The following is a 19,962-nucleotide window of genomic DNA, read 5'->3' as shown; positions in this document are numbered from 1 at the left end:
ATAGACCAATATTCCAATAAAGGGCCTTAAACCCATCAAAAGCGGGTTTATTGTCCAATAAAGGGCCTTAAACCCATCAAAAGCGGGTTTATTGTCCGATTTCGCTGTGTCCGGTTTGGGGTAGGGGCTTGAAGACCCAAATTATCTTTTCTACGTTCTGTTTGGGGGTTGTTATGGTGGTGGGACGCCCGCTAGACAGTTGGTCCCGAATGTTGATATCAGAATCGTGGTTTACTCCCAAATACCTTTCACTTGAGCCCCATATTTCCATAGTCGGCAAATATGACCGGTTTGGGGGGTGTTTTGGAAGATGGGGCGGCCATTCAATGACTTTACCTTAAAAATATATATCAGATTCGTATTCTACTCTAAAATACCTCTTATTAGAGCCCCATACTGCAATGGTCAGCAAATACTTCATATATAGGTGGTGTTATGGGGGTGCGATGGCCCCATAGACAATTTTTCCCGAATATTGATATCAGATTCATGCTTTAATTTCAAAGACCTTTCTTTTGAGCCCCATATAGCTATGGCCGTAAATTTGTCCTCTTTGGGGGATGTTCTCGGGGATGAGCGGCCCCCAAAAATTTGGTCCTACATCTGGATATCAGATTAGTATTCTACACTCAAATACCTTTTATTTAAGCCCCATATTCCCATGGTCAGTAAATAAGTCCTGTTTTGAGGGTCTTTTGGGGAGGGACGGCCCCCCGAACACTTGGTCTCACATTTGAATATCTGATTCGTATTCTGCACTAAAATGGCTTTTATTTAAGCCCCCGATTGACATGGTCAGTAAATAAGTCCTGTTTGGAGGGTGTTTTGGGGAAGGGTTAGAACCCCAGAAACTTGTTACAAATTTTGGATACCATATTAGCATTATACTCGCAAATACCTTTTATTTGAATCCCCTATCGCCATGGTCGGTAAATGTGTCCGATTTAGAGGTGTTTTGGGGGTTGGGGTCGTCCCCCAAACACTTGGTCTGACAATTGGATATCAGATACATTTTCTTGTCCTAAATACCTTTCATTTGAGTCCCATATTGTCGTGATTGGTCTAAATATACATTTGGTAGGTTTTTGGGGGGTGGGGCGGCCCCCCTAGGTACCCCATCCGAAATTTGGATACCAAATTTTTGTTTTTAGATTACTATAAGAGAGCACACAAAATTTCACTTAAATCGCACCACCCAACTCCGAGATCTGGCGTTTCTGAAAATTAGGGAAGGGGGGAGGGTCCGCCCCCCCTTCAGATATCAACAAATTTAGTACCCTATTTTCACCACGGGATCATCTGTGAAAATTTCAAGAAAATCGGTTTACCGTTTTTGAGTGTATAAGGAACCGACAAACAAACACAAATTGATTTTTATACCCTACACCACTTTAGTGGTACAGGGTATTATAACTTAGTGCATTTGTTTGTAACACACAAAAAGAAGAGAGAGAGAGACCCATTGTACACCGATCGACTCAGAATCACTTTCTGATTCGATTTAGCTATGTCCGTCTGTCTGTCTGTCCGTCTGTCCATGTAAATTTGTGTACAAACTACAAGTCGCAATTTTCATCCGATCGTCTTCAAATTTGGTACAGGCATCTTTTTCGGCTTAGAGACGAAACCTATTGAAATTGGAAAAATCGGTTCAGATTTGCATATATCTCCCATATATATGTTCGTCCGATTTGCAGAAATAATGCAATAAAATGGTCATTTGTTAACCGATTCTCTCGAAATTTGGCATGAAGGATTTTTTTATGACTCTCGACATTAGTAGTGAATTTCATAGAAATCGGTTCAGATTTAGATATAGCTCTTATATATTGGGTTGCCCAAAAAGTAATTGCGGATTTTTCATATAGTCGGCGTTCACAAATTTTTTCACAGCTTGTGACTCTGTAATTGCATTCTTTCTTCTGTCAGTTATCAGCTGTTACTTTTAGCTTGCTTTAGAAAAAAATTTAAAAAAGGTATATTTGATTAAAGTTCATTCTAAGTTTTATTAAAAATGCATTTAATTTCTTTTAAAAAATCCGCAATTACTATTTGGGCAAACCAAAATATATACAGCCCGATTTTCACTCCAAGAGCCATTGCAAGCTCATTTATTGACCAATCTTTTCAAAATTTTTGTACAACGCTTTCCTCGATGATTACCACAATATCTGAGAAGTTTACTTGAAATCGGTTCAGATTTAGGTATAACTCCCATATATATGTTCGTCCGATTTTCAGAAATATTGCAATAAAGTGCTCATTTGTTAACCGATTCTCTCGAAATTTGGCATGAAGGATTTTTTTATGACTCTCGACATTAGCAGTGAATTTCATTGAAATCGGTTCAGATTAAGATATAGCTGCCATATAAATATCGCCCGATTTTCACTCATAGAATCATTTCAAGCGCATTTATTAACCAATCTTCCCAAAACTTTGTACAACGACTACCAAAATATCTAAGAAGTTTGCTTGAAATCGGTTCAGATTTAGATATAGCTCCCATATATATGTTCGTCCGATTTTGAGATATATTGCAATAAAGTACTCATTTGTTAACCGATTCGCTTGAAATTTGGCAGAAACGATTTTTTATGACTCTCGACATTAGTAGTGAATTTCAAAGAAATCGGTTCAGATTTAGATATAGCTCTTATATATATATACATATATATCGCCCGATTTTCACTCATAGAACCATTTCAAGCGCATTTATTTACCAATCTTCCCAAAACTTTGTACAACGCCTTGCTCGACGACTACCACAATATCTGAGAAGTTTACTTGAAATCGGTTCAGATTTAGATATAGCTCCCATATATATGTTCGTCCGATTTTGAGATATATTGCAATAAAGTACTCATTTGTTAACCGATTCGCTTGAAATTTGGCAGAAACGATTTTTTTTTACTCCACATATTTATGGTGAATTTCATAGAAATCGACTTAGATTTAGATATAGCTGTCATATAGGTAAATCGCCCGATTTTCACTCCAAGAGCCACTGCAAGCGCATTTATTGACCAATCTTGCAAAATTTTGCACAACGTCTTCCTCGACGACTACCACAATATCTGAGAAGTTTGCTCAAAATCTGTTCAGATTTATCGGTTCTCTTATAGATGTTCTTCAGATTTTGGGTAATTTGCCATAATGTTGTCATTTGTCCACCGTAGTTTTTACAGTTTGAACATATTTGCTCGCCAAGGTCTATCAAAATTGGTTCAGAATTGGATATAGCTTCCATATTGTACTTATAAGGTAGGTGTAGAGTATTATAAAGTCGGCACCGCCCGACTTTTGCCCTTCCTTACTGGTTATATATAAGAAAGAAGATTCTTTGGTCTCTGCCGCATTGCATGTTTCCATTTTATATCCATAATTGGCATCCCTACTGAGTAAGAAAAGGCGTATATAATGCGACTCTCTCTTTGAATAATGAATTTATGCCAGAGAAAAGAGCCGGCAGGAAAGAGTGTCTGTCATTGACCGCTCTCCCGTTCTAATTGAATGGAACTTTCGTTTTACACACCTCGAATCAGTTCAATTGTTTACGAAATTCAAAAATTATTGCCAAGGGCATTTATTAGTAAATTAAAGTAAATAAAAAACGTCTTTCGTAGAAATAAAAAATGTTAACATACATACATTTTAATTAAATAGATTATCAAAAAAATGGTTATAAAGATTTTTATAGAAATTAACCAAAAGTGGGCCGATCGAGCTAATGATAAAGAGAAAGCTATTAGAAAGGAAAGATTGTTTCTATGAATTCGGGATATGACATTGATAGTTTCTGATTGCCATGAGTCATGACATAGATACCACACCACTGGCAGACGCGTTATTTAAGAAGTATTGATTATGCCAGCTTACTATGTGTAGTAGAGATAAAATTGATAACAAACGTACTAATTATCGCTGCCATGCGGTATTGAAGGTGTAGCCGTACGAATGATATGGAATGCTTAATGCCGTTGGGTATGGTTTGAATAATATCGAAATATGTTGACGTTGTACCGTAGTTTTTGTAACAGTGCAGAAGAGTTAAGCTGGAGGAATCTTACTAAGTAGGAGATTTAGATTAAACGAAAATGAAAGTAAATACTACTACCCGATCGGGACAATATGCGATTCAAATGAAAAGAGTACGAATTTCATAATAAAAATTGGGTCCAAGTACCTGCGGTGCGGCCCCAGCCCCAAAACCCCTTAAAATAGTTTTATTTGACCATCATGATAATATGGGACTCAAATGAAAGGTATTCGGGAGCAGATTACGAATATTGTCAGGAAGTAGGAATAGGCTTTATAAATGATTGATAACGGAAGGGGCTAATTCTATACCGTCACCCCAAAAACATATGGTATTAAAATTTGAGTCTAAGTACCCATCGAGCCGCTCCAACCCCAAAACTCCCCCAAACAGACATATTGGACGTTCATTTCAATATGGGGCTTAAATGAAAGGTATTCAGGAGTAGATTTCGAATCTGACATACAAAATCAGATCGAAGTATAGGGGGTCATGCAACCCCTCAAAAACGTCATTAGACCCATTATGACTATTTGATACTTGGCTGAAGCGACATTCTTAAAATTCTCATAGATTGTGCACGTTTTTCTTGAAGGAAACAAAGGCTATATAATTTTTAGATATTGGGTGGAGGCGGACCTTTCCCCTTACCCCAAAAACGCCAGCTATATCCGAAATTGGGCACAATAAGGCTATCAAATTAAAGGTATTGGAACTATTATCGCATTAAAATTTGGGTCCAAATTCCCAGCGGGGCCCCTTCAACCCCAAAACAACTCTAAACAGATATATTCGAAGTTCATGTCATTATGGGACTCAAACGAAAAGTATTAGGCAGTAGATTACAAATATGGCATAAAACATTAGGGCCAAGTAATGGGAGGTCGCCCACCCCCAAATACCCCCAAATGGGCATATGAGCCGACCATGGCTATATGAGACTCAAATGAAAGGTATTAGGGAGTAGATTACGAATATTACATTAAAATTTGCGTTCAAGTGTAGGCGGTGCCTTTCCTGCTAAAGATACGTCTAATGGGTTATTTGACCCATTATGACAATATGGTACTCAAATGAAAGGTATTTGAGAGTAGAAAAGGAATTTGATATCCAATTTTGGATCCAAGATTTTTGGGTGCGCTCTAAAGTACCCCCTAAGCTGAACTTTGTTTCCGTTGGGAATATAGAACGAATTTGATATCTATTTTCAGTGCAAAGTGCCGGTGGCCGCCTCAGCCCGCAAAAAACCTCCAAACGGTTCATATTTACCGGCCATGGCAATATGGGTTTCAAATTAAAGTGATTTGGAAGTGCAGCACGAATTTGATATCTATATTTGGGTAGAAATGTCTGAGGTGCCATCCCTCCCCTAATGAGAACATTACCCTAAGGAAGAACATTACCACCAGAAAACGAGAAGGGGCAAATTCTCACACATTAATTAGTGCATTCTGATTCAAGTTTAAACTCAATTATAAGGGACCCTTTTATATAGCCGAGTCCGAAAATTTTTTAAATGACCATGGGTGGCATTTTACCTCGTAAATGTCGCCTACATTAAGAGATATCCGCATTCAGGGCGAAGTGTCCCCACCCTAAAAAGATATTAAGAAGGCGCAGCGGAGCGGGCCCGGTTCGACTAGTTTATTATAAAAACGAAGCGCAAGAAGCATCCCAGAAGCTTTTTAACTAAATCAATCATCAAATATCAGGTTTAATTGTCAGCCACGTAAATACTTCCAAATACTAATCCGTATTGGCATCCCTACCCGGCAAGATAAACTAATCAGTAAAACAACACTCTCTTAATTGTGAATACAAAAAAACAAAACAGAGCAGTAGAAACAAGTGCCTGGCACGAAACCCCCTCCCATTAATATAAAAAAGCAAACTTTTTACACTTTTTTTTTTTTTTAACTCACCTCGAACAATTTTCAATTGAATAGCTCTTCCTTACACAATTTTTAATGTGTTGTGTTCTATACCCTTTCGAGTTCAAATGTTTACTGAATTCAACAATGATCGGTTGGGACTGTTAATATTGCTGTGGATTGCGTTCGATTAGTCAAAAAGTTCCAACTTGCCTATAATAATAATCATTGTATTGGTTCGCTGTGTTGTTCGGTTTTTTCCTCTTCCAACTGATGTTTCTCTTCGATTAGATATGGGTTTTTAGTTTGAAGTGTTTGGAGTTACTCATTTTGACTATGTTATCTCCACGCGTCTATTGCTGGCTGGCTAAGGTGAATTTTAAAAGTATATGCTGCTGGTTGTTGTCGACTTTGTTGTTGTTATAGTTATAAATATTGCATTATAGAATGATAATATACCCGTTTTCATTGCCACAGTGGGGGATTTTCTAAATGAAATGGGGCCATATACCAACCGGCATAACAAAAACTGAGGTATTGTTGTATTAAAGGTTAAGGGAATATTGACACGTTGACGACTTATAGAGGCATAGTAAAAAAAACCAGTAAGGAAGGGGAAAAGTCGGGCGGTGCCGACTGTATAGTACCCTACCCCTAGCCTATAAGTACAATGTGGGAGCTATATCTAATTCTAAACCAATTTTGATAGACCTTGGCGATCAAATATGGTCAAACATTAATAACTATGGCTGACAAATGACAACATTTTTGCAAATGACCCAAAATCTGACGAACATATATATGGGAAGATTGGTCAAATAATGCGCTTGAAGCGGCTCTTGGGGTGAAAATCTGGCGATATACATATATGACAGCTATATCTAAATCTGGGCCGATTTCTATGAAATTCGCCAGTAATATTGAGAGTCATAAGAAAATCCTTCCTGTTAAATTTCGACAAAATTTGGATAACAAATGATCACTTTTTTGCAATATTACTGCAAATCGGACGAACATATGTATGGGAGCTATATCTAAATCTGAACCGATTTCGAGCAAACTCCTCAGATACTGTGGCAGTCGTCGAGGACAGCGTTGTGCAATATTTTGGCAAGATTGGTCAATAAATGTGCTTGCAGTGGCTCTAGGAATGAAAATCGGGCGATATACACATATGAGAGCTATATCTAAATCTGAACCGATTTACAAGAAATTCACCAGTAATATTGAGAGTCAAGAGAAAATCCTTTCTACCGAATTTTGAGAAAATCGGTTAACAAAAGACAATTTTATTGCAATATTACTGGAAATCGGACGAACATATATATGGTAGCTATATCTAAATCTGAACCGATTTCGACCAAACCCTATGTATTTTGTGATAGTCATCAAGCAAAGCGTTGTGCAATATTTTGGCAAGATTTGTCAATAAATGTGCTTGCAGTGGCTCTAGGAGTGAAAATCGGGCGATATATACATATGAGAGCTATATCTAAATCTGAACCGATTTCCAAGAAATTCACCGGTAATATCAACAGTCGTAAGAAGATCCTTCATGCCAAATTTCGAGAGAATCGGTTTACAAATGACCATTTTATTGCAGTATTACTGCAAATCGGACGAACATATATATGAGAGCTATATCCAAATCTGAACCGATTTTTTTTCCAATTTCAATAAGCTTCGTCTCCAGGCCGAAAAACATGTCCATACCAAATTTGAAGATGATCGGATGAAAACTGCGACCTGTACTTTGTACACAATTTAACATGGGCAGACGGACAGACAGACGGACGGACAGACAGACAGAGGGACGGACAGACGGACGGCTAAATCGAACCAGAAAATGATTCTGAGTCGATCGGTATACTTATTAATGGGTCTATCTCTCCTCCTTCTGGGTGTTACAAACTAATTCAAAAAGTTATAATACCCTGTACCACAGAAGTGGTGTAGGGTATAAAAAAACATGTAAAAGCGTGCTAAGTTCGACCGGGCCGAATCTTGGAAACCCACCACCATGGATTCGTATAAAAATGTATGCAAAATAAATTTAGTTGAATGGCAAATTTTATTCTGCATACCAAACTTCTGTCAAGCCGGCAAAATTAATGCTTCTAGGAACCGAACAAGGATAATCGAGATATCGGTTTATATGGTAGCTATATCAGGTTATAGACTGATTTGGACTGTATTTGGCACAGTTGTTGGATGTCGTAACAGAACACCGGCTGCACAATTTCAGCCAAATCGGACAAAACTTGTGGCTTGTAAGGACTCAGGAAGTCACATTGGGTGATCAGTTTATATAGGAGCTATATCAGTTTCTTGACCGATTTGCACTGTACTTGCTACAGTTGTTGGAAGTCATAACAGAGCACTATGTGCAAAATTTCAGCCAAATCGGACAAATATTCGGACTATATTTGGATAAAGCTGTCATATAGACCGATCTCCCGATAAAGGGCCTGAAGCCCATAAAACCTTTATTCATTACCCGATTTCACTGACATTTGAAACAGTTGGCAGTTTTAAGCCTCTCGACATCCGATATAGATATGGTTAAGATCGGACTATATTTAGATAAAGCAGCCATATAGACCAATCTGCCGATTAAGGACCTGCAGCCCATAAAACCTTTATTTATTACCCGATTTCGATCAAAATATGGTTCAGATAAGATTATATTTAGATATAGCTGCTATATAGACCGATCTTCCAATGTTGGGTCTTAGTCCCATAAAAAGCCTGATTTAGTTGAAACCGTACTTGTATATGAAAACTAGGGAACATATTGACCTATCTCTCAATTCAAGATCTTGGCACCTCAAAGGGTGCATTTATTATCCGATTTCGCTGAAATTTGACATGTGATATGTTAGGCTTTTCGACATCCCTGTCCTATATGGTTCAGATCGATATATATTTGGATAAAGCTACCAAAAAGACCAATATTTTGTTCTACAAAATTGAACATTGACTTGTATCTAGACCACTCAATGCCCGGCCGAATTTGGTCCAAATCGGACCATATTTCGTTGTAGCTGCTATAGGTGCATAAATATCGCACTTTTACCGGATTCTAACGAAAACTGGTTTACATATATACCAGAGGTGGTGGGTATCCGAAGTTCGGTCCGGCCGAACCTAACACCTTTTTACTTGTTATACCCTCCACCATAGGAGGGGGGCATAAAAATTTCGTCATTCCGTTTGTAACTCCTCGAAATATGCATCTAAGACCGTTATAAAGTATATATATGCTTGATCGTCATGACATTTTAAGTCGATCTAGCAATGTCCGTTCGTCCGTCTGTCGAGTAAAGGAGTAAAGCTAGGCGATTGAAATTTTGCACAAATACTTCTTATTAGTAGGTCGGTTGGGATTGTAAATGGGCCAAATCGGTCCAAGTTTTGATATAGCTGCCATATAAACCGATATTGGGTCTTGACTTCTTGAGCCTCTAGAGGACGCAATTCTCATACGATTTGGCTGAAATTTTACACATGGTGTTCTGGTATCACTTCCGAAAACTGAAGCAAGTTTCGTCTAAATCGGTTGATAACCCGATACAGCTGTAATAGAAACCGACATTGGGTCTTGACTTCTAGAGTTTCTAGAGGGCACAATTCGTATCCGATTTAGCTGAAATTTTGCACGAAGTGTTCTGGTATAAGTTCCAACAACTGAGCGACGTATAGTCTAAGTAAGTCGATCACCCGACATAGTCGCCATATAAACCGATCCCCCAATTAGACATTTTGAGCCTCTATAGGGCACAATTCCTATCCAATTTTGCATAGCGTGTTTTGTTATGACTTCCAACAACTATGCCAAGTATGGTTCAAATCGGCCCATAACCTGATATATTGGGTTGCCCAAAAAGTAATTGCGGATTTTTTAAAAGAAAGTAAATGCATTTTTAATAAAACTTAGAATGAACTTTAATCAAATATACTTTTTTTACACTTCTTTTCTAAAGCAAACTAAAAGTCACACCTGATAACTGACTGAAGAAAGAATGCAATTACAGAGTCACAAGCTGTGAAAAAATTTGTCAACGCCGACTATATAAAAAATCCGCAATTACTTTTTGGGCAACCCAATAGATGCCATATGAACCGATCGTGGCTCATGACATTTTAAGCTTCTAGAGGGCGCAATTCTTATCCGATTTGGCCGAAATTTAACATAAAATGTTTTATTTTGACTTCCAACAACTGTGATAAGTATAGTCTTAATCAGTCCGTAACATGATATAGTCGCTATATAAACCGATCTCCCAGTTTGAATTTTTGAGCCTCTGGAGGGCGCAATTATTACTCGATTTGTATGAAATTTTTTTATGACTGGTGCTTTTCTATTTGAAAAAGTTATTCAAAGAACTTGACAACTGCGATCCATGGTGCAGGGTATATAAGATTCGGCCCGGCCAAACTTAGTATGCTTTTACTTGTTGTGCATCTATTTACCAGCGATATCAATTTACCCACACATTTTACTGGTACAATTAATTGTAAGTTTACTAGACATAGTTTTTGTTAATAACAAATCTAAAATACTCAACTATGATCAGTTACGCGCTCCCGAATTTTTAAAACATGATATTCTGTTTTAAACCCACGATACTTATGTTGAAACTAAGTCTAAGGAATACACTTACCGCGATTTAAAAAATATGACGATGTCTACTGAAATATTGATGATATCTACTGGGACGTTCTATATTCGTTTGTCGATGTCGAAGACTAGCTTGAGTACCTCCAAGACAACATCAATATGATCTACAACTATTGAGTCCCTATTAAAACTAAGATAGTAAAACAGCAGCCGTGGATCAATATTGCAATTAGACGTTTGATCGGAAATAGTAAACGTCTGAACTTCATGATATATTCAAATCTGCAAGACGTGCTGTTGTACTCAACCACAATTTGGCCAAATACCAAAGTCATGGCAAAAAGTTTAAGTGTGCTCTAAATGGTAAGTCGAAATGTAAGGCAATTCATGACATCGGAATTGGGGCAAAACAAACCACTGTATCAAAGATATAAATAAGTTAAACGAACACTTCATAGCAGTGAATAATTCCAACACTTTTACCAAAGTCTACTCCTGTCTTCATACTCCCTTCCATTGAAAATGAGTTGTCATTCCGCTGTGACGATATAAGTGATGTCATGGAAAGTATTTTTGCAATTTAATCAAGCGCAGTGGGTGCCCATGAATTAAATCCTATTTTTAGAAAACATGATATACTATAGCTTTAGTCATTAAATATCACTATCTAGGCAGCCTGACTCACCGGACTCACCTCTCCATATATGTCCATTGTTACGCGTACTGTGTAGCATGTGGAACCGTCTTGTTGAAACCACATGTCATGCAAGTCAAACTGTTGCAAAAGTTGGATATCATCTCACGGTAGCGCTCACACACAGTTACCTTACGATTCGCATAATCTTTGAAGAAGTACGGTCCAATGATGCCACCAGCCCATAAACCACACCAAACTGTGGCTTTTTCTTGATGTATTGGTAGCTCTTGCAATGCTTCTGGCTGATCTTCACTCCAAAATCGACAATTCTGTTTAGTTATGTACTGTTATGTATTGAGACAAAAAGCAGCTTCGTCCATAAATTGGAAGAAGCGCGCATGCATTTTGATAATAAAATTCAATAATTTGCAAGCGTTGTTCGTTTGTAAGACGTTTCTTGGTCGAATTACAGACCAAACTGAAGATATTTGACAGTGAAACAAAAAAAATCAGTGTTGTCAAAAAGATAATAGCTAAAAAATCACCCTTTATAAATGACCTTCCCGATGTTCCTGAGACATGTAATATGCAAATGTATGCTGATGATGTACAACCCCAGCTGGCCGCGTCGTCAAGGCGTCTAAAAAGAAGGGTGCATGACCAAGTTAAAATGTTGAAAAAATATAGTCAACAGCCCCTACAAATCTTTGATGACATTTTCATACAGTTGTTATGAAAATCATGCATGACATTTTAAGCGACTTTGTGAACGAACAAGTCGTCAGTGAATACATTTATGACAGACTCTCTCATATTTTTGTTAATGACAATATTCCAAGCTGTTATGACGAATTCATTAATTATTTAAGTTTTGTGTATTAAATAATATTTTAAAAATATTTTTAATTTTGGCCTTACGGAGGTGTTACAAACACATCGAATAATTTGATCGTCTCGATGTTCTGAGTCGATCTATATCCCCCCGTCTGTCGAAATCACGATAGCAATCGAACGCATAGAGCTAGCCGCTTAAAATTTTGCACAGATAATTAATATTGATGTAGGTCGTTGGATATTGCAAATGGGCTATATCGGTTCAGATTTAGATATAGCTCCCATATAACCGATTTGACATCTTGAGGTCCTGGAAGCCGCAATTTTTATCCGATTTGGCTGAAAATGTGCACATAAGGTTCTGTACTGACTTTCAACATCTGCGCCGAGTGCGGTTCAAATCAATCTATAACCTAATATAGCTCCCATATAAACCGATCTCCCGATTTGACTTTTTGAGCCCTTACAAGCCACAAATTTTGTCTGATTTGACTGAAATTTAGCATGTGGTGTTCTATTACAACTTCCAACAACTATGTTAAGTATGGTCCGAATCGGTCTATAACGTGATGTAGCTCCCATATAAACCGATCTCCCGATTTGACTTCTTGAGCCCTTACAAGCCGCAATTTTTGTCCAGTTTCGCTGAAACTTTGCATGTAGTGTCCTTTTGTGACTTTCAACAACTGTATTTAGTACGGTCCGAATCGGTCTATAACCTGATATTGCTCCCATGTAAACCCATCTCCCGATTTGAATTCTTGAGTTCTTACAAGCAGCAATTTTTGTCCGATTTGGCTGAAAGTTTGCAGATAGTGTTCTGTTATGACTTCCAACAACTTTTCTAAGTTCAGTCGATAGATCTAAAATCTCATATAGCTCCGATGTAAATCGATCTTTCGACTTGACATCTTCAGCCCCTGAAAGCCGCAATTTTAGTCCGATTTAGCTAAAATTTTACACATTCAAGTTCTGTTATGATTTCCAATAACTGAGCCAAGGTATATGGACCCAATTTTTAATATCAAGTTAGCACTCTACTCTCGAATGCCTTTCATTTGAGTCACATGCTGTCCCGATCGGTCTACTTTTATTTTTAGTCGGTGCTATTGTGGAAAGGGGGTGGGACCGCACCCCTTCCGATATCAAAAAATTATATAACCTATTGCTCCTTCCATACCATCCTACACAATCTGTGAAAATTTCAAGGAAATCGGTTCAGCTGTTTTCGAGTCTATGCCTATTTGAGGGGATTTTGGGGCGGGGCGCCCCCGTTGGTATGTGGACCCAATTTTTAATATTAAGTTAGCATTCTACTCTCGAATGCCTTTCATTTGAGTCACATAATGTCTCGATCGGTCTACTTTTGCTTTTAGTCGGTGCTATTGGGGCAAGGGGGAGGGTCCGCACCCCTTCCGATATCAAAAAATTATATAACCTATTGCTCCTTCCAGACCATCCTACACAATCTGTGAAAATTTCAAGAAAATCGTGTCTGTTCGGAACAACCAAACAAACATACAGACAAACACATACACATTAAGTTTTATATAATAGACTAGCTGGACAGGGCCCGCTCCGCTGTGCCTTCTCTCACTCTCTTATCTGAACCCTGTACTGGCACTGTCAGGAAAAAAAGTCCTGTTTGGGTGTACTGGTAAGGCCTTTCAAATATTTCGCCCCAATGTGGATATAATTAGAGCCTTATATTGCTATGGTCTATAAATAAATCCGGTATGGTGGTATATTTGAGGGTGTGGTGGACCGTCATATACCAGATTCGTTCTCTAGTCTCAAATACCTTTAATTTGAACCCCATATTGTCATTATTGGTTTGTATTTCCATTTAGCGGACTTTGGAGGTGGCGCCGTCCCCATAGGTATCCCTACCTAAATAAGGATACCCAATTTCTGTTTTTGAGTTATTATAAACTAACTAAATTTTAAATTGCCCCACCCATTTCCGAGATCTGGAGCCAAATCCTTTGCCCCGAAAGTGGAAAGTTGATATCAGATTCATACTCTACTCCCAAAAATCACATTCGAGCTATATATTGCTATAGTCGGTATATATGCGCGATTTAGGGACAGTTTAGGTGGGGCCTAAAAACTATCAGCATCGTGATTTACTCTCAAATTTCTTTTATTTGAGCGCCAATAGCCATTGGTTTAGGGGGAGTTTATGCGATGAGACGACCCCCAAACACTTGGCCTCAAGATTGGCTATCGAAATCCTTTTCTAATATCAAATGCCTATGCCTAAAGTATTCAAGGGGGCGGACTCTGTAATAATATCGGCATCGTGCTAGAGCACGATTTTGTTTTGTCCTATTGTAAATTGTCAAGCATTTTGAAGGTGACTATTAAGATGCTCAGGCCATCGGATCTCGTTCAGATCCATACAAATTACTTTTTTGTCTTGGTTATCTACATTCAAAAGCATATTTCAAAGCTACCACTTGGGATACCAAATTTTTAAACATCCGTAATTTCTCCTGTGTCTATCTCAATTCGAGAGTAAAAAGTGTACTCTAATACCTTTTATTGATGTCCTAAACTATCCTAATCGGCCTTCATATATTATTTTTTTTGGGTAGGATAGGAGGAGAGGTATTGCACTCTGACATATCTCTTCATCCACCAATGAATACATTTTTATGTCACATTTGCACCCTACTTTGAAACACCTTTTATTTGATACCCATATTACCCAAAGCGGTGAAAGAGTCCTGTTGGGGGGTTTTGGGGGTGAGGAGTTCCCTCAGACACCAAGGAATAAATTTGTATGTCAGATTTGAACTCTACTTTAAAATACCTTCCATGTGATAGCCATATTGCCCAAAGCAGTGAAAGAGTCCTGTTGGGGGGTTTTTATTGGGTGGGGGACCCCCCGAACACTTTGTGCGAAATTTGTATACTAAGTTCGTAATCTACTTTTAAATACCTTTTGTTTGATACCCCTATTGTCCCAGTCGGTAAACATGTCCGTGCGGAGGGGTGGGGAGACCCCTCATGTACCAATTAATACATTTTTATGCCACATGTGCTCTACTTCAAAACACCTTTCATTTCATACCCAAAAGTGTTGAAAGAGTCTTGTTGGGGGGTTTTGAGGGTGGGGAGGCCCCTCATTCACCAATGAATACATTTTTATGCCACATTTGTACTCTACTTCAAAACACCTTTCATTTCATACCCATATTGCCAAAAGCGGTGAAAGAGTCCTGTTGGGGGTTTTTTGGGGGTGGGGGACCCCCCGAACACTTTGGGCGAAATTTGTGTGCCAATTTTTTACTCTACTCATAAATACCTTTCTTTTGATATCCATATTGTCCAATCGATATGCATGACCGTCCGGGTGGGTTTTGGGATGGGACGTCCCCCCGGTATATTTGACCCAAAAATTGTTTACCAATCTCGTGTTTTTGGGGTACCATAAGGTGGCATACAAAATTTTGTTTAAATTGATACACGCATCTTCGAGATCTGGCGTTTTGGAAAATGGGTGGGTTTTGGGATCGGGCGTCCCCCCATCCTGTGAAAATTTAATGAAAATCGGTTTAGCCATTTTTAAGTCTATAGTTAAAATGTTTGCTCTATTTATTTATTTTTTTTTTTTTCTAAGTGTATTTAACAAGAAAACTCACGGTCATTAATAGAAAAGCATTATCATATAAGTTTCGCTTACAACAAAGATCGATTTTGGAATTTCAAATTTGTGACGACTTAATCAGGTTTCAATTTCAGTTCAAATCGAGGCCTAACTACATGAAGGTGTAATAAGGAACACGAGAACACAATTACTTCCCGTTCGAAGCATGGCTGTGATGAGCCAGCTAGGTACATAAAGCCTTAGCGTGACTCAAATGATTTATAATTCTACCTTCGCCTTCGGCAAGCAAAATCTCAATTGCATTTTATATCGAAGCAAAAACAAAAAAACAACAACCTCAGCACTACCAATAACCTAAAGCAGAGTAACATTGCCAAAGACAAACGTTTCTGTACCCATAGCTCCTCATTTGTTGAGGCTTTGTGTATGAATACCCAATGCTGTTGGTACAGTTCATTTGTTTGAACCAGACATTGCCATTGTTGTTGCAGCCGTTCCTGCTCTTGGAGTAGCAGTGGAGACAAAACAAAATTAAATGCAGCAGATGCACAAAAACGCCACCTATTTAAGCTGTGGGCCTGTTCAAAATACCAGTTGGGGATATCCCATGAGACTCCTAAAAACGCCCACGCACCTCCGCAAATGGCAAAATGGCACATGGGGTAGCCTAACAGATGCACTGCAATAAATGGAGTCGTATCCATAAGGGCATGCAAACAGACACACACACACACACCCAAAGATGCAAACACACATTACCCTCTGACAACTGCAAGAGTACACGAGTCGTTTGCATACTCTTTCTCCAGGAATTTGTTTACTCTACATCATACGATTGGTTTGGAATTTTTTTCTACAAAAAATTTGGTAGCGAAATTTTTTCTATAAAAAATTTGGTACCGAAATTTTTTCTATAAAAAATTTGATACGAATTTTTTTGTATAAAAAATTTGGTAGCGAAATTTTTTCTATTAAAAATTTGGTAGCGAAATTTTTTTCTACTAAAAATTTGGTAGCAAAATTTTTTCTATAAAAAAATTTGGTAGCAAAATTTTTTCTATAAAAAAATTTGGTAGCGAAATTTTTTCTATAAAAAAATTTGGTAGCGAAATTTTTTCTGTAAACAAATGTAAATAAAAAATTTGATACCGAAATTTTTTCTATAAAAAATTTGGTACCGAAATTTTTTCTATAAAAAATTTTTGGTACCGAAATTTTTTCTATAAAAAATTTGGTACCGAAATTTTTTCTATAAAAAATTTGGTACCGAAATTTTTTCTATAAAAAATTTGGTACCGAAATTTTTTCTATAAAAAATTTGGTACCGAAATCTTTTCTATAAAAAATTTGGTAGCGAAATTTTTTCTATAAAAAATTTGGTAGCGAAATTTTTTCTATAAAAAATTTGGTAGCGAAATTTTTTCTATAAAAAATTTGGTAGCGAAATTTTTTCTATAAAAAATTTGGTAGCGAAATTTTTTCTATAAAAAATTTGGTAGCGACATTTTTTCTATAAAAAATTTGGTAGCGAAATTTTTTCTATAAAAAATTTTGTAGCGAATATTTTCTATAAAAAATTTGGTAGCGAATTTTTTTCTATAAAAAATTTAGTAGCGAATTTTTTTCTATAAAAAATTTGGTAGCGAAATTTTTTCTATAAAAAATTTGGTAGCGAATTTTTTTCTATAAAAAATTTGGTAGCGAAATTTTTTCTATAAAAAATTTGGTACCGACATTTTTTCTATAAAAAATTTGGCGCCGAAATTTTTTCTATAAAAAATTTGGTACCGAAAATATTTCTGGAAATATTTGGTACTGACAGTTTTTCTACAAAAAATTGTTAACGAAATTTTTTTTTGGAGAAAATTTGGTAGCGAAATTCTTTTTTTAGAAAAAATTTTTTACCCAAATTTTTTTTTTCATAAAAATTTAGTACCGATGTTAGCCTTTGGGACATATATGATGTTCGACCAAGCCCTTTAACATTTCTTTACTCGAGTATGGTGTTGTTTCCATTCCATTTTCATTTTTCCATTGCCCCTGATTTTTGGTGAATGGTCTCGCTTTTGGTTGATAGGCAACTGATAGGCAACTGGGGTATTACGTGTATACATGCCAGCTCTACTGGATAGGGTCGGGTAATCTCACCTATACATACATACATACGTACTTGCTGTCTTTGTTTGCTTTCGAGTTAAAGTGGCAAGCATGTTTTTGTGTACTTTTTCCAGAAACACACAAAAATTTTTCTCATTTTTGTCCGCAATCTATCCGGTTCTCAGGTTTTCCAGCAGGTTTCCTTTGCTTGATTTAACCTCTTTCAAAAGGCATTTCGGTGTGAGCACCAGAAAAGAGCCAGAAATCGGGCATTATTTGTTGTGTGTGAAATTTCTCCACCTTAAAAAAGATAAAATGAAAAAGGCCAAGCAGGAGAATCAAAGGCACAATGATGATGTGGCATGGCTACGAATTGCAAGTGTAGTGAGTGTGTGGCATGTTATCACAGCTTAAATATCATATGGGGGCTAGACAAAAGACCAACAGACTGGCGTATGGAGGACACACATGGTGAAAATTACTACATATGTCTGACTGCTCGAATATGGCTTTGGTAGCACTTCGTATCAACACAAAAGGTGTTTGTGGCCAGATAGACGGCCTTTGTGATGGGGTGTTAAATAATGCGTTACAAGGGTGGTGTATTAATGGCTTTCTACTGGAAGGAGGAGTAAGGGGAAAAACGCCAATTTGAAAGTTAGAGTTTTGGCTCTGTTCAACACCGAATGACTTTTCTGGAGTCAGAGGTACAAAGTGGCGAGAAAATTCTGAAAGTTGGAACTATTGTTAGGCTACAGCTATGCTGAAAATGGTAATAAATGTGAATCAAAGTACAAACTAAATTTTTGAAAAGTTTTTCGCCAAAAATAAAGTTTCTAGCAGATTTGTAAATGTCAACCAATTCGAATATGAATTGCGCCCTTTGGGGGCTCAAGAAGTAAAATAAAGAGGTCGATTTATATGGGAGCTGTATCAAGCTATAGACCGATTCAGACCATAATAAACACGTATATTGATGGTCATGAGAGGATCCGTCGCACAAAATTTCAGGCAAATCGGATGATAATTGCAACCTCTAGAGGCTCAAGAAGTCAAGATCCCAGATCGGTTTATATGGCAGCTATATCAGGTTATGAACCGATTTGAACCATATTTGGCACAGTTGTTGGATATCATAACAAAATACTATATGCCAAAATTCATTCAAATTGGATAAGAATTGCGACCTCTAGAGGCTCAATAAGTCAAGATCCCAGATCGGTTTATATGGCAGCTATATCAGGTTATGAACCGATTTGAACCATATTTGGCACAGTTGTTGGATATCATAACAAAATACTACGTGCCAAAATTCATTCAAATTGGATAAGAATTGCGCCCTCTAGAGGCTCAAGAAGTCAAGACCCAAGATCGGTTTATATGACAGCTATATAAGGTTATGGACCGATTTGAACCATACTTGGCACAGTTATTGGATATCGTAACAAAACACGTCGTGCCCACCCACTGCGATAGGGTGGCCTAAGGGACACCCTATTCACTCTATCCATGACACCCTATCACTCGTTATGACCTCCAACAACTGTGCGTAATTCGGTCCAAATCGGTCCATAACCTGATGTAGGTCCCATGTTAACCGGTCTCTCGATCATCCTTGTTCGATTCCTTGAAGCTTTAATTTTTGCTGATTTGACAGAAGTTTGGTAGGTAGAATTAAATCATGCCCTTTAACTAAATTTATTTTGAATAAATTTTTAGCAGAATCCATGGTGGTGGGTTCCCAAGAGTCTGCCCGGCCGAACTTAGCACGCTTTTACTTTGTTATTCTGCTTTTTGCCAGTTGTTCGGGCAAAAATTCGAGGTCAGTACCAGGCTGTAGATTTGATTTCCAAATTTTGCCGATTTTAATTAAAACTTAATTTTTTCCCCATTCATTGCAGACACAATATCGTAGCAACCAGTCATCATTTAACGGATGCCTACTCAATTCAAATGAAATTTTTATGTTTGTCTAAATTGTTGTAACAACTTCAATTTCAATTTTATGTCTGCATTACAAAATTCAATTTCATTTCTAAGTTGAATCATTTCCTTGTGACTGGAAGCAACAATTGAATTGGTTTGCATAATTCGTCATGGAGGTATTGTGGTTGTGGACAAGCATTTGGGAACTTCAAGTTGCCCCTTCTCGAGCTTTCAGGGGTACGTTTGTGCATGTACATAAGGAAAATGGAAAAAGAAAACCCCCATAGGAAAATGGGAAAACATGCGCATTTGTCAACTCATACC

The 19,962-nt window shown here is 37.5% G+C and overlaps 1 protein-coding gene across 2 annotated transcripts in view; it reads right to left on the bottom strand.

Annotated features, from left to right (window-relative positions):
• LOC106096333 (glyoxylate reductase/hydroxypyruvate reductase) overlaps positions 1-19,962 on the bottom strand; it is a 40,453-nt gene that overhangs the window by 11,734 nt on the left and 8,757 nt on the right. The window contains exon 1 of one of the 2 annotated variants that reach the window (XM_013264031.2): positions 5,962-6,069. The exons of the other annotated variant lie outside the window; for it this stretch is intronic. The gene's annotated coding sequence lies outside the window, so the exon portion shown is untranslated. Of the gene's footprint in view, positions 1-5,961; positions 6,070-19,962 lie in introns of those variants that run through there. 2 annotated transcript variants of the gene reach the window in all.

This window comes from Stomoxys calcitrans, chromosome 3 (assembly GCF_963082655.1).
Source record: "Stomoxys calcitrans chromosome 3, idStoCalc2.1, whole genome shotgun sequence".
Lineage (NCBI taxonomy): Eukaryota > Metazoa > Arthropoda > Insecta > Diptera > Muscidae > Stomoxys > Stomoxys calcitrans.
This window is presented reverse-complemented; position numbering and strand designations above follow the sequence as displayed.